The 4,169-nt window shown below is 31.4% G+C and overlaps 2 long non-coding RNA genes across 2 annotated transcripts; one reads left to right on the top strand and one right to left on the bottom strand.

Moving 5' to 3' along the window:
- The first annotated feature begins 212 nt into the window (after nt 1-212).
- LOC117104901 lies at nt 213-2,080 on the top strand. Its single transcript, XR_004444835.1, has 3 exons — nt 213-317; nt 954-1,020; nt 1,417-2,080. It is a non-coding gene; the product is annotated as an uncharacterized LOC117104901 (long non-coding RNA).
- Nucleotides 2,081-2,930: 850 nt separating this feature from the next.
- Nucleotides 2,931-3,966, bottom strand: LOC117105121. Its single transcript, XR_004444861.1, has 2 exons — nt 3,878-3,966; nt 2,931-3,084 (listed from the first exon to the last, which is right to left on the bottom strand). It is a non-coding gene; the product is annotated as an uncharacterized LOC117105121 (long non-coding RNA).
- Nucleotides 3,967-4,169: the final 203 nt, after the last annotated feature.

Raw genomic sequence — 4,169 nt, 5'->3', positions numbered from 1 at the left:
CTGTTTACATTCACCAATACAAATTTATTTTTGTTCTCCGTCTGGATGTTTTTGGGAAGCAGCACCTTTCAAGAAAAACAAGGAATAAAAAGTCCCTAAAATCTTCCGACTGATATAATTTCTTCATTCCTTAAAATTTAAAAAATTATCGTTGTCTCTCTACCTGCAGTTTCTTATTCTTAATTTTTTTTTTTTTTTTTTTTTTTTTGTGCAGATGCAGCAACCAACAAAACATGACCCATGCTGCAAGACATGGAAAGTATATTGAGGCTTTGTGAACATTTTCCTGAATAGTGTGATAATCCTTATAAAAGAAGGTAGAGTAGCATACAGTCAAATTTTAAAGTGTCAAAGTATATGGAATCATCTGCCTGTTTGACAAGGGTGCATATTAATGGGGCAATACAATACTCCAAGTATGGGATTCAATATTTCTATATTATATCATTCATTAATCCTCATGATGATGACATACTTCATGTCAAAATATTGAATCCCAGCATTATTATTTATACTTTCTTATCTGAGATTAATCAGTGGAACTTCTGGTAATAGTGTACAATACTGTTTGTTGGAATTATATTTGATGGTGTTTGGAAAAAAGTAAAATGATTTGAAAATCATCAGAGTAGGCCTACCTGCTGCTACTTAGAAATTGGACTCTTGCAAGTTTTCTTTATCAATTGGGCATGTACTGAGTATTTAGTACGTGTTGGTGTTGAAATAAAACATACTAAGCATTCATTATGATGCCAAGTATTAACACATAAAACACCATTGAATGGAATTACCGTACATACTGTTACATGAAAATCCGGATTTACACAGCACCAGATACTAGCCTGGTGTCCTATTCACTAGAACACTGACCTTGTGCTTCCAAATCAGTATTTGTGAAAGTTACTGTGAGCATACAAAAACAATATCTGTACTCTATTTTTTTTTTTTTGCAGACAACAGACAAATCTCTCTTTAAGATAACAAGCAACTTTTGATATACAAAGATTGAATAATAATACTGTAAGTATTAAGTGAAATATAAGGCCTGTAGCCAAGGCATTTTTTATTGTTCTCGAGTTAAGTGAAATATAAGGCCCGTAGCCCCTTCTCCAAGTTCCCAAACAAGTCCTCCAACCAAACTAATGCACTGCAGACCCGGCCACTGGGACTCGACGTTTCCAAGCACCTGCTTGTATAATAGCATTATTTAGACCCAAGCACAGAAATGCTCTGGCTTTGGAGGTTTCGTCGACCCCACCTGGGCTTCGACCCTGGATGCCCAGAGAACCCTCCTTCGAAGAACCTGGCTACGAGTCTGAATATACTGAAGCTTATAAAATTATATTAAGTTTATTATTACCTTAAACTTTTTTCAATTGTGTTGTCTAATTTTTAAAAAATTTATATTTTTGGTAGATGCGGCAACAGACGTGCAAGACAGAAAAAGTACTGTTGCAGAGCAAGACAAGGAAGAGAAACCAATATAATTAATTTTGTTTAATATAGGCAATTTTATTTTAATTAAATTTGTGATGCCTAGAATAGAATACAGAAGTGTAGCTTGAACATCCTGCTGAATATTGCATTGCCGTAATCCTGGTGAAAGAGAACATACAGGGGTTGTATTATTTTGCAGCATCAATTGCTTCATTCTCAAAAAAATGTGTATATTGTACAGAAGATATGAACTGGCTAATTACAATATGACAAGAGAACTGGAAACCTACTATAATTTATTAATATCTATTATATAAGCCTATATAATGAATTGTTGATGCCTAATAATTTACATTATGTAATTTTGGTTATGGAAATAAAAAATATAAGTAGTGTGTTGTGTCGTTGCTATTGAAGTTTGAAGACTGATGGATGCAGGTAAGTTATGAAAAGTAGTTGCAGCATCAAGACAACAATTGCTTCATTCTGAAAACTGATTATATTGTACAGAAGATATGAGCTGGCTAATTACAATCAGAAGAGAACCAGAAAGCTACTATTATTTATTAATATAAGCCTAGAACATTTTGATATTCTATATAATTTACATTGTGATTTTGGTCATTAAGATAATACAGTTAAACTTGCCTGAGTTGACAATTGCTGCGTTTTCCATTAACAATCTGCAAGTCAAATATCAAATTCAAACAATTTTTCAATGGCATTTTGGATTCAACTTGGGCAAGTTCAACTGTACTTATAAAGCAGTGTTTTGGTGTTTCTTTGCTGTTCAAGTTGTGAAGACCGATGGATGCAGGTAAGGTGAAAAAAGCGCCCTCCAATAGAAAAAGGCTATATTTTTCCTATGTTCCTCAATTTCAATTGAAAGTGGTGCTGAAGGGTGCCCTCCAATAGAAAGCCAAAATTTCCAGGGTCTCTAAAATTACTATAGTTGGACTCCGGAGGGAAAACATTTTTGATATAAAACATTTTTGATATAAAACTGATTTTTCTAAGACAGAAAAATGTTTGGTGAAAAACTGGGAAAGGGTGTAAAAATTCAACAAAATATCAGAAATTGTTTTCCCTCCAGAGCCTAACTTTAATAAAGGGGCCCTCTGTGGTGCTGAAAACCGCCCTTCATAGCCATTTTATTTCAACGTTTTTAGTGGTCTCTTATTTGCCATTAATTCTATTAAGGTAGTAGAGTGTGCCCTCTAATGGCCAGTTTTTTGTAATTGTAAAAAAATTGGATGTTAGAGGGTGCCTTTTAGTGCCATTGACAATTAAGAGGCCCTAAGAAACTTTGGAATAAAAAGGCTATTTAGAGCGATTTTCTTCACTATTTTTATCAGAACCGGACAGATTATTGTGGCCAAATAACTTAGTCATATTTTGGGCCTTTTTCTATTCGAGGGCGCATTTTTTTTTTTTACCATCCTGCTCGTTCAATACTCGAGAAGAAAAAAAACAATATTCAATACTCTACTGAATACAATTAATATTTATTTATTCAATACTATTACAATAAATTATTCAATACTATACTGAATACAATTGATTATTTATTCAATACTATTACAATAAATTATTACTGAATACAATTCAATTGAATGCTTGAAATAGCAATTAACCAGTTGCCATAACCTGAAAGAACAAGTCAATTTTTTAAAATTAAACATTCATGCAAAATAATACAAGAATATATAAAGTCCAATGAAAAGGGAAACTATTTTAAAGTCAATTTTTATATATCAAACATTTATGCAAAGTAACAGAACTATATAAAGTCCAATGAAAAGGGAAACTATTTTAAAGTCAATTTTCGTAAACCAAACATTTATGCAAAGTACAATAACAATATATAAAGTCCAATGAAAAGGGAAACTATTTTAAAGTCAATTTTTATAAATCAAACTCCAATGAAAAGGGAAACTATTTTAAAGTCAATTTTTATAAATCAAACTCCAATGAAAAGGGAAAATATTTAAAGTTAATTTTTATAATTGAAAAAACAGTCCTATGGAAAGAGTTTAAAGTCATTAATTATTTATTATAACGGGAAAATATTTATAAGTAATGTAACAATTTAAACAAGACATTTACGATTTCTTCAAGCCACAAAAAAAATTTATCAATTAGACAAATTGAAGCATTAAAAGAATATACTGTAATTAGTTTACATTAAATTTGCTAAGTGACCAGGGATGATCATTCCATTTTGGAATTGGCCCCATATAAATATTTGGTATTATTATAACCATAAGTCTCCAGGTAATTAAAATAATTTCAGAAACAAATACCAAATCTAAAATCTGCGTCACTTTTGGTTAAAGGTTCTCACTAGCATTAAATTTTATTTATCCCACAAAGCAATTTGCAACGGACATGAAATTCTTAATAAGAAATTAATTCACAAATATTTTTCTAGCACACTCACCATTCAGCAGTGGCAGCAAGATTAGTCATTCAGCCAAGCAGGGCAGGTTGCAGAGGAGGTGCAATGTCCAAGTTTCTTCAAAATTTCTACTGTAAAATAAATTGCATTAATTAGATTTAGGATGAGGAAATACAAATGCATCATAAATATCAAAATAATTATTTATTTTTTTTATTTTTGTTCATTTAGTTATTAGAATTTAATTTCATGACATATTAATCATAACATAATTAAATATTAAGGCCAACTCAGACAGCATCGTCTGACGCGAATTATCGATGGGGACATAGTC

This window comes from Anneissia japonica, unplaced genomic scaffold (assembly GCF_011630105.1).
Source record: "Anneissia japonica isolate Jap-2015-1 unplaced genomic scaffold, ASM1163010v1 scaffold640_len1575945_cov177, whole genome shotgun sequence".
Taxonomy (NCBI): domain Eukaryota; kingdom Metazoa; phylum Echinodermata; class Crinoidea; order Comatulida; family Comatulidae; genus Anneissia; species Anneissia japonica.
Note: the sequence above shows the minus strand (reverse complement) of the source record. Positions and strands in the feature narration are given on the sequence as shown.